At 39.6% G+C, this 11985-nt stretch overlaps 1 protein-coding gene across 2 annotated transcripts in view; it reads right to left on the bottom strand.

Annotated features, from left to right (window-relative positions):
- LOC114654608 (casein kinase I) overlaps positions 1-11023 on the bottom strand; it is a 225910-nt gene extending 214887 nt beyond the window's left edge. Inside the window, exon 1 of one of the 2 annotated variants that reach the window (XM_028805242.2) lies at positions 10746-11023. The gene's annotated coding sequence lies outside the window, so the exon portion shown is untranslated. The remainder of the gene's footprint in view (positions 1-10745) is intronic. The other variant, XM_028805238.2, reaches the window with a different exon arrangement.
- Positions 11024-11985: the final 962 nt, after the last annotated feature.

Below are 11985 nucleotides of genomic sequence, written 5' to 3' on the forward strand. Positions count from 1 at the left end.
TAATAACTGACAAGATTTCCCGTTCTCATCTCTTTAGCACCTGTGTTAACAAATTATTCTCAAAGATACAGTTTGGTCTCTTTATTAAAAAAAGAAAAAAATCACACTATTATGAAACATTTTATATAACACAAAATCTTTTCTGCCCAACAAAATGTGTGACCTCTTACACATATTTTGTTGCAAGCTATGCTGTGTGAAATATTTTTTTAGATTAAGATTATTTCAAGCAAAGAGTGTATTTTATTCACTGTCAACTTCCAAATAAACACGATGGTTTGTTTCATAAACTTGGCTAAGTGGATAACAATAATGGTTAGCAAGCTGGTGTAACATATCACACATGGTCATGCCAATATAAAAGAAACCACTTTTATTAAGAAATTGTGCCACAAAATGTCTAATATGCTGATCCTCATCACTTCTGCTTCATATTCGACAATGAATTGTTTGAGAGCATATAGAAGGTCACAGTTAGAGGACAAAAGAGAACAACTTAATCTGCATAAAGTAACGATGCTACACCTAGCCTCCCCAACTGGGCACCATCACACCCTTGGCTACACCTTGATATCCTGTCCATGAAAACCATAAACAGGAGCACTGACGATGCAACACTTAGTATTCGGACGTGGCTCTCACTGCATTCATAAAGGGAACGAAAAGCATTGAAGAGCGGCCCTATTACCCCATATTCCTGCAACACCTCCCACAACACATGCTAATGGACACCCACCAGGAACTGCAACCAAGGGGTGAAGAGCTAGTCTACTGTTCCACAGCCTGGACAGAATCCACATTGATTCCACCTGTACCTTCAGCTCAACCATTGGACATGGTCTCCCCTCCAGCATCCAGGCATAAACTTTATCTGGGAGGCTTTGGAGTATGACCCTTCTATAGCTGGAACATACCCTCTGAACACCTTTCTTAAATATGGGGACCATCACAACAGTTTGCCAGTCCAAGGGTATTTTATACCTTTATACCTATTTTATATGCCTTCCATGAAACACTGAAACACTGAATAGTTGCGTTAACCACACTATCTCAACAATGCCTAGTGCTTTCAGTAGGATCTTATTTACCTTAGCAGCCTTATCACCATGTCCTCGGACCACCATAGTGTCTTCAGAAACAGTGATGGGAACCGACAGGATGTGTCCAGTGCTGACTCCTGATAGAAGGACATGTCTGTCGGGCTGAGGAGTTCCTCAGAGCATTTCTTCTACAGCTCAACAACTTCCCTAGAAGACGTCAAACCTTTCTGCTCCTACTCCATTAAAAATAATATGCTGATATTTTCATTTTTCCTGGTGTTTACGATATCACAGTATTTCCAAAACTTATTCAAAGGACAAGGTATAATTAAAACAATGGTAAAAACATCCCAGCTTTCCACATTCATTATGGTTTTGTAATAGTGAAAATTTTAACGGAGAGATATGACTCCAGCTTTTATAAATAAATAGTTGTGCTAACCAGCATTAATTTCATAAATCTAAGTCATTTGAGGCTCTTACATTTTATTTAGCTACAGGATCTTTGATGACAGCATCCAATTATTTACCGTCGATGGCATTCAAACATTTAAGACAGAGCAACACCAGCTTTGTCATACTTTGGGCTGGCATGCACATTGCGCTCAATGACTTAGTATGTGTCTACTTTTCATGGCATGGATTGGGAAATACAATCATCGTCCATGAACACGGAATTCACAGCATGTTTGAGAACATTAATCCTGTGCTTGCATGTTTTTTTTTTCCTCTGGCAGCTCTGGCTTTCTCCCACATCCTAAATTCAATACAATTAAATGTACTGTAATTATGCCTTAGGACAGCGGCACACTACAGTACATGATTTTGAATTGGAGAGCATATCAAATTCTCCACGGGATCTTGTCACCTTGAGGACTTCAAAGTACACACCTAGGAATCTCGGAGGGTTACAAAATTTGATCATGATTTCTCATCACAGATTCAAATGTCCTAAATAGTATGAGCTCTCCACATTTTGACTGCCAATTAATGTCCTGATTGAGAGCACCGATGGCCTAAAAAAATGTTTTTTCAGTTATGGGGTTGTCAGTCGCTGTCTTTGCCAATCTTTTTCCACTGTTTTGCCGTATGACAAACACTAGACATTGGACAGACAAGTCTGTGTTCTATTTGTGTTGTCTAAAACACCCATTTTCGTTCTTTCTTTATGGCAGAAGTTAATCTCTTGTACTTCTGGGCGAGTGATCATTAGTTGTCAACTTTCGTGGACGCAGAAGCCTTAGGTTAAAATCAAATCTGTTTGTGTCAAGGTTAACTGTAGACTACTATTATGGAGTCACTGGAGATGACACTATTTGACTGGCAGTCACAGGCACAAGGAGCAACTTGCCATGACTTGCTAAGATAATGGAAATAGAAGCAAAAACTGATAATCGCTGGAAAGGCTGTATAGTGTGATACCAGTCATTTTATGTTATGTTGGACTTCAAACAATATTCATAGCCAAAACTCACTCACTCCTAGCTAATCAAATTACTTCAAGCAAAGAAGTTAACTTATCTTACCTTTCTGATTTTAAGATAATGAAATGTGTACTGAACCAGATGTGCTAACTTTGAAAGGCACTATATTTTTGTACTGATCCACAACATTGCAGAACCTGGCATTCGCAAGACCAATACAAATTCTATACCAGTCACAAATGCTTAAACTATATCAATATTACATTTTAGTTTAAATTAACCACTCTATTCTCATAAAATAAGCCAAGAAAAAAAAATATTTTGGATAGACATGAACTTATTAAAATTACTACTATCCTGGAATAAACATTCAGCAACAACAGCACAAAACATCAAACCACAAAGGACTGACCTTATGACAGGGACAACAAAGACATATAGTGACATTAATGTAAAACAAAAAAAACTCAAAAGCATTACAGCACCAACTTTATACTTCCAGGTATTCAAATAACAAGATTTTCACAGTGCTAAATAAATCATCAAAAATCAATTTACCTAGCAAGATATATGAAGATTCTTTTGAGTAAAGATTGACTTAACTTCACTGAAGAAAAACAAGTGACCTAATCACACCCTTCCTTCCTTAAACTATTCAAACAAAGCACTGCAGAATAAAACACAAAGTTTGCACATGGCCACTCATCACTTGCCCTGTCTCCACAACACCACTAAACAAAACAAAGAAAGTAACGGGGAAGAGTTTAAATTACCCATGTAGACATCAGCAGCTAGGCAACCTTCAGATAACACGGACCAGCCAAAGCAATACAACAGTTGTGATGCTGACCGTGGCCTGATAAAGATGCTCCTGCTATTCATTTAGAGTAAACACAGATTTATAATAAGACACATAGTTTCATTTCAAAGCCAAATTACTCTCAAGCTTGCTTACGTTAAAAAGCAATTCCAAGTTGATTTATAAGTGTAACTGCATCCAGGCAGCTTGACACCTCTGGCACACAGGAAGATCCAGACTGAGAGAGAGAAAGCTGCTTGGAAAAGGATGAAGGGTGCTTGAATTGCCTCGGTGTCATCTATGAGAAGAAATACCCTAGTTTTGGAGGGAATCTCCTTTGGACAAATTAAAGAATGGTCCATCAAACTGTCACAGCCACCCCTCATCTGGAAATATTCCTACCACTACACCAAAATAAGAAATATAACAAAGTTATGAACAGAAGCAGTACAGGGGTATTTTAAAATAAAGTTTCTGGAGTGGTTTAAGTTACAGGATTGGTGTTGTCCGTGTGCCTTGAGGGGTACATATTGAGCAGTTATATGATTAAGAAAACCTTTGTGTATAAATTGGTTCAGACTACATGTTCACACAATGCTTAGTTCCTGATAAAAATCACTACTAGAGGTTACCACTACCACTTTATGAATCCAGAATGCTGTGTTTGAATTCTACACGTGTGTAGCTTTCATGTTCTCAATATGTCTGCATATACAGTATGTCCTACGGTTTTCCTCCCACATTCCGAAGAAGTGATGATTCTAAATTACCCCTGTGTGTGTGTGTGTGTGTGAGTTGGCACTGGTATGGACTGGAATGATCCCTACCTTGCACCCAGTGCTAACCAGGATAGGCTCAGGATTCCCAGAAACCTGAATTAAATTAAGCAGGTTTCAGAATGTAACATTATGTTATAGAATATTAAGGAATTATTTATCCATCCATTTCTGAATATGTTAATTTTATTACAGGACTATAAAAAGTAGGAGTAATAGTAGTAATGGTAGTAGTGTCACTGGAGTCTATCATGGCAATTATGGATATTAGGCTTCACTTCATTTTCAAACTGCTTTTCCTGACAAGGCTGGCAGTGGCAAAACTCCAATTTGGATGGACTGGAGCATACTATCCAGTTGGGCAAAAATGGGTACAGGACACAAAAACAAGGTTATTCCACATATCCATTTTCTATGGCCTTTTTCTCTGTTAGAATTCCAACAAAATAAAGACACATGGATTACACTCCGATTAATATTATAGACCTATGGTATATGGTATCAAGACCTAGTTGCAGCAAAACACTCTCTCTCTCTCTCTCTCGTACATGTCAAGGATTGACATTTTTTTGGTTTAATGTTAGATTTAACGTCAACTTAGTTCAAATGTGGAACACTTAAAAATCTTGACTCGGTCATGTGGGTAGAGCAATTTGGTCCTATTTTTAAAGAGATCTTGAGGCCCAAAAGCAATCCCAAAGACATGTGTATGATGGAACAAGATAATGGGCTACCTCTAAAAATTTTTACAATGTCCTGCAAAACAAAATTGTGCCCTACTGTCTACTGATGGTAAAAGAGAAAACAATATCAAACACATTTATAATTTATTGCTGCAGACATACCCTTAGATTTCAGATTGTTGTTGACATTCTTCACATACTGCCTCATCTTAAACAAAGCCATAAACCTCTCCTAAAATCCACTTCAACCAATTCATTTCATGTTTCTTATTTTCATATGAATTATGTTTAATCCTCATTTTTCTACTGAATGGCTAAATTACTGTATTTTTTAGAAATCAAATGCACTCCTAGTCCTAGTTTCTTGCGAGTTTTTAGCTTCAACATTGCGCTTAATTTTTTAGATTATGCCATTTGGAAAATGACTCCAAACAAAATGCAGTTTTCTTTTCTTAGGTGTTCACATAATCCAGTCATGGGAAACCAGAGCCTCTTCCGACAGCGTTGGCAACAAGGAAGGACCTAAACCTAGATATGGTACCAGTTTATTGCAGGGACCATATCAATTATCACAGAGTGAAATTTTAGAATTGCCAATGAAACTAACATGCCTATTGTAAGGGTCATTAGAAAACTCACCCAAAGGAAAAAAAGGAGACTGATTAAAGTGTAAAAGTGCAAGGTAGAAATGAGGTCAAACATCAGGAAACCTTAGAATCAAACAAAATCAAAATTTAAAGACCAGAAGCAAGTGCAAGACCTCTTTCTATCTCTATTTTAGGAAAGCTGACTCTTATTGGCAACTGTTTTTTGGTGAAAATATGAACACTTTGAGCTAAGCGCCACCCTCTTTCCTATTAAAACAGGATCTGACATCATGAAGCATTATCGTATCAAACAATCAGCCACAGTCACAGCAACAGCAAACTAGACAACAGCGCCTGTGAGCGACTACACAAAATGGCTTTGCCTGTGACCAAAACAGAAACCCCAAATTAAGAAGCACTACCATCACACTCACAACAATAAAAGTAATGAAGAAAATGACACCTATCTTTGGGGATGTGTGAGTAAAATAAAATTACTCTGGGGGGCAAAACGATTCATGAGATCCTACAAACTCCACAAGCCAATAACCTGGAACGAGATCATGGATCTACAAGGCAGCAGCACCAAACATTGCGTAGGCCTCATTCTTGTTGCAGTCTCTTAAATTATCTTGTCATGTAATCAACAATTCCTACGTAAATGCCGGATAACTTTCCCAGTTTTGGAACATGACAGCTCAACAGGGAAGAATTACTGTCCATTTATTGTATAACTGGAACAAACAAATAAAAAGTCTAAAATTAAAACTCTCCTTTAGACTAATGTACATCAATCCTTCCATTTTCTGAGCCTGTTTATTTCATAATGTTCAGAAACGTGTCTGGGTGGCATCAGGAACAAAGCAAGAACCACCCCAGAATAGGACAACAGTCCATCATTGAGCCCACCCACACATACTCACACTGAACCAATATAGAGTCCCCAATGAACTTAATGGATTCATCTTTAGAATGATGAAGCCATCCATTCCTTTTCTTTACCAGCCTTATTCAGCAGAGATGTGACCGGATAGAGCAGCAAGGGACGCAAGACAGGAACCAACCCCAGATGGGACATCAGTCGATCACAAGTCACACTTGCAACTATTCATTCAGAGTCACAAGTTAAATGAATGTGGACATCATTGGTGGGAAGAATAGTGAAAACTCCATGCACACACTGGGATACATTATTACATCACTGTCATATATTGCGTATACAATATATATAGTTTGCAAATTTATTTTTTTTTTACAATTCTGAATTCTGGTTTTACGTTCTGTGTTCCTGCAGGAATATGTGAATTTTCCTTCATGGATAAATAAAATATAATATATATTTTTGGAATGTGTACACAACATACACAGTACCAGTACAGGATTAAAACCCATGATTCTGCTAACCACTACACAACTAGAGGAAAGTCAGGGTAACAGTAGACACTACACCTTTCCCTCAAAAAAATTTTTTAAGAGGAGATTCAGAAATAGAGAACACGTGAAACTTAACAAAAATTTTGTTTTGCTGCATTAATTATCTTGAAAGTGAAAATCATGATGTTAGAGGAGTGTTTTTGCCATGGACATAAATGAAAAATTTTAATGATTTATGAACACCCTCATCAAGTTACATATTTCATCAATATTGTATTACATTCATGTTTGAGACTGGTGATGTGCTGCATGTTAGTCAGGCACACAGGTAAGAATTTTATTGTATAATCTGTAAGCGTGATAAAATTAAAACTGCTACAGCTACCAGGATACTCCAAAACTTACAAATGAGTGGCACATTGATCAGAACCGTAGCCTTTTGGCCACAAAGTGGTGTTTTGGGAAACTGATAATAACTGGGTTACCTGGATGGGAAGGGGGAAAGAAATTACAAATTATATCTCTATATTATGCCTCGCAGTTAGGCGACCCGGGTTCGCTTCCCGTGTCCTCCCTGTGTGGAGTTTGCATGTATGTTCTCCCCGTGTCTGCGTGGGTTTCCTCTGGGTACTCCGGTTTCCTCCCAACGTCCAAAGACATGCAGGTTAGGTGCATTGGCGATTCTAAATTATCCCTAGTGTGTGCTTGGTGTGTGGGTGTGGCGCCCTGCCCAGGGTTTGTTTCCTGCCTTGCACCCTGTTTTGGCTGGGATTGGCTCCAGCAGACCTCCATGACCCTGTAGTTAGGATATAGCGGGTTGGATAATGGATGGATGGATGGATCTCTCTATTATAAATGAAAATCTTGAGACGAGACTGTTTCCAAGAGATATTTTCATGTCCTGCAAGACGAGACAATTGCCAAGAGATTTTCTTCAAGTCCCGTCCTTCTCACAACCATTTTCAAACATGTCCACGGGCCACATACCACTCATTGTCCTCACAGGTGGCGCAGTGGTAGTGCTGCTGCTTTGCAGTAAGGAGACTGTGGAAGATTGTGGGTTCGATTCCCGGTTCCTCCCTGTGTGGATAGCGCTTTGAGTACTGAGAAAAGCGCTATATAAATGTAATGAATTATTAATGAATTATTATTATTCGTGTGAATGCTTTTGTCAGACACAGTTCCTGTGCTCTCAGCTCTTATAAATTTTTTGTGTTGTTCAATAGATCATGCTGGAGTATTTCTTATCACTTATTCCATCCCCACTGAATGTTGTATGTTGAAACATGACTTGTGATGAGAGGTACCTTGTGAAAACAATTCAGGTCTGTGGCAGCTAAGTAAATTAAAAAAAAAAAAGAGATTATGCGTTATAAATATAGAGGCACCTATTCTGGAGTATCACTGATCATGAGAAATGTCATATAATACATTTAGTAATATTAAACGTTGTCATAGAAGTGTGGATGACAGACTATCCTACTGAGAATGGCAGCACTTAGTCAGAATTCTGTCTTACAGTGCAACTCTAAACCAACTATTTTACAAACTGGGTGAAAGACACCCCAAGATTAATTAAAGAGTCAAGTATATATTTATAGGCTTCCCTACCAGAACTCCCTCTAATTAAAGGCATACAGAGGGGTTCCTAGTGTTGTGAGGGGCCATGTGACCAACCAGAGGCACATGGCAGTGACTGCAGTAGTAGTTACTATACCAGACCATAATGAAAACATGTACAGTAGAACCTCTGGTCACGAACGTTTCCGAACACGTACAAATCGGTTTACAATCAAAAAGTTTGCCAAAATTTTGCTGGTGGCGAACAAAAACACTGGTGGCCAATTTCCCTACACGCCAATGATTTGCCATTCTCCGTTTTCCCATTTTCTTTTGTTTACGTATACAGGGCCTAAAAAAGCAGCTAATGTTGCAAAAGGAGTTACAATGTTAACCAAGCAGAGGCCTCAAGTGCTGGAAGAGTTGGAAAAACTGTTGCTAGTGTGGTTGAACGAGAAGCAACTTGCAGGGGATATCGTAAGCAAGGCGATCATATGTGAGAAAGCCAGGAAGATTCATGGCAATTTGCTGAAAAAAAAATCCTTCTTCGAGTGGTGAAGGTGAGGAATTATTAGCCAGGAGAGGATGGTTTGAAAAGTTTCGCAAGAGAAGTGGCATTTAATTTTTTTTCCATGTGCTTAAAACTCTTAAAAAAGTGTTTACAGCGAGCGGTTCATAAGGGCCTAGCGCAAACTCTTACAATGTTAGTTTTGTGTTGCTCAAGGTTTTCTCAGTGTTATTCAATGTTTTTACATTTAGTTTACTATTACACTGTGCATTCTATGGTATAATTAGCTATTTTTGTGCTTAAACAAAATATATTTACATACAGTTCGTACGGTCTGGAATGGATTAATTGTATTTACATACAATCTTATGGGGAAATTACGTTCGGGTTGCGACCAAATCGGGTCGCGTCCAGAGTTTTGGAACGAATTACGGTGGTGACCAGAGGTACCACTGTAGTGGCAACTCTTTGCCATTCTTTACTGATCAAGAAGTGTCCTCATCCAAGAGAATGATGTGTAAAGAAATAACCACAATGGGTTTCCCCCTACAGAATGGCTTGACTCCATGGTCTGTGACAGGATGAGGAATCCAGCAATATGATGTGTAGATCAACTTGGTGACTAAGACAAATGTGCAGACTGCATATGGGCATCTAAAGTGCTCCAAGGGTAACTTTCCCTGGAGATGTACTGGGCTAGAACACAGCCAGAACCAGAAAACAATAAATGGATAATTCTCCAAAGCTTGTGCCAAGGACTATATGAATGTGGAGTGAATCAAGCTTGCAGATCACACTTCATGGACAAGATGACATAAACAGGGACATAAATTTCAACCTTACACTGTGCAGCTTTTAGTATTGTTTCAGACAGTGTAAAGCCAGGGTAGAGAAACGCAAGGTTCATTTTTCTTTTGCTCGAGGCATATCCAGTGCAGACAATAACAAGGGATTAATAATGTAAAAAAAATGTACTGTTATGCATGCAATTTTTAAATGTGTCAGACAATCATTCTAACTGACAGCCATGTATGACTCAAGTGAAAACCCGAAGCAGTCTATACTCAGCCATGTTTCAAAGGAAATCAAAAAATAACAGGTGAAATGTGTAAGCAGATAACAATAATTTATTTAAAAAGTTTCCCACTTTTTTTCCCCAGGATCTTCGCCTGTCCGATGGCCACCTTCATCTTTTAAAACCAGAGCTGATCCTCTGACGGTGTCAGAAGGATTTATCGTGGACTTAACCGGGTCACTCACTTTCACAGACATTGACTTTCCTGGCCATCCAGTTGTGACAATGCACATTTTCTCAATCAGACAAAAATTACAATAAACACGATGCCCAATTGCAGGTCTACTTTAATTCATGCTGTCCTTGGCAGGTTACTCGTCCCACCCTAGCAATACGATAACCCGCTTTCGTTCAGTTGTTTTCAGCACGCTTAAAAAAATCTACGAGGAGAAACGAAATAAAACAAATAGAACACCTCCAGCCACGCCGATTGCAGTTTCCAAATAAAAAGAGAATGTCATGAAGCCAGCGATCCACAAGCAAGCATATACAATGAAAAAGCGAGCCGTTGGGAAGCACTGGAAACCGGGCCGAAACTGAGACGGCTGCAGGGCTGCCCTGCCTTCCTATATCTCCGCCACCGGAGACAATAATAAGGTGGCCGCGGACACAACTGCGGAGAAACACCGTGCGGCTTACGTCGTCATTTCTCACGTTGTGTGCTTTGCGCAAAGGCAATAAAACGGACAAGGATGGGTTCAGGGTAAAAGGCAAACCGGTGTTTTAACCTCCTAATAAACGATGACACCAAGTGGAGCTGTAAGCTATGGGAGACGCGTGTGAACGTTACACATTATGAGACATTAATTTTGATCTGGCGGTATATGCTCCGAGATTCGGTTTCAGTTTTCCACACTCCAACCGACTGTTAAAAACAAACTGTAAATAGGCGGCCGTATTTTAATTTTCCAAGTCGTACCGTTTATTTCCAGGGCTGTGTGTTCCTCCTTAAAGGAAACTTCTCCATTCCTTCTAGGCAACAAATCCAATGCGTTTTCTTGCACCTCTTTCGTCTGTGAGATTAAACTGTGAGCACAACCGGAGATACTCGTGTTTCGCTGCCCTCCAGCAGTAGCAGATAGCAGCAGGGCACTCCGATCTCCAGGAAGTGGCGTGATGTCAGCAGCTACAGCACATCTCGCCACTTCGTCCTGCCTCCACATGCAGGAAACCGGGGCTGTGACTGTGCCGCTCGCTCAGCTGGGGGATGTCCTCTGACGCTAAGTGCTGGCATCCTTCTAGTAAGGAGACGGGGCCGCCTAGTTTCGCGGACGCCTGTCATTGCTCACACATCACGCACGAGTTATCAACAAAGAAATGAAACTGCTGCATGCTTCTTCTGTTTTTAATACCACGTGAATTATGACTGGGGCTTTTTTTTGTATGTGGTTGGTACTATTATTATTTTACAGTTACGGATCTGACCTGGGAGAAACATGTCCCATCCAGCTCCTGTTCCCGCTTTGAACCACTCTGTTAGCCAGGATTGATGGCAGTGGGAATAACGCAGCCCGAAATGGGGCGCGGCCTGGCACTAAATGGGCGGGGGCATGTAAATTTGTATTTAAGGGCGGTGCCAAGTAAATACATTTGTGCGTCCTTTTGGCGCTGGATGGGCGGTGTAGCAAAGGAGCTCTAGAGACAACCGTAAGCATAGGAGGTTTTGTTATTATCAAACCCTTCTCATATAAAGGTCAGTATCATTAAGTATATATTTCTAGCTTAGTCCCATATTTTGACCAATGCACAGCACACGTATAAACACGATTTCTGCTTTCCTTTGCTCAACAGTGTATAGGTTTATTTAGGATTATAGGCTCAATGTTACTTGTGAATTTCCCATTGGGATTAATAAAGTATCTATCTATCTATCTATCTATCTATCACTTGCATGTGCTAATAAACAAGCAAACATTTCGACAATGGAGTATGAACTAGGTAAATCTGTCTGTACCTGTAACCTTGTCAGATCTTAAGCAGTCACATATTCTGCTTTTCTGCAGTATATCACCCTTGCATGCTGCCAGTGTCCCGGTATCTCTTATTCTGGTTGCACCATTAAATGAATAAATATTAAATGATTGTCACCAGATCCCGACTCTTCTTGGTCAGCGTTCTCCTTTGAGCAACTTGTACTAGAATAGCAGATCAGAGAAACT

The sequence above is a fragment of the Erpetoichthys calabaricus genome, chromosome 7 (assembly GCF_900747795.2).
Source record: "Erpetoichthys calabaricus chromosome 7, fErpCal1.3, whole genome shotgun sequence".
Classification (NCBI taxonomy): Eukaryota; Metazoa; Chordata; class Cladistia; order Polypteriformes; family Polypteridae; genus Erpetoichthys; species Erpetoichthys calabaricus.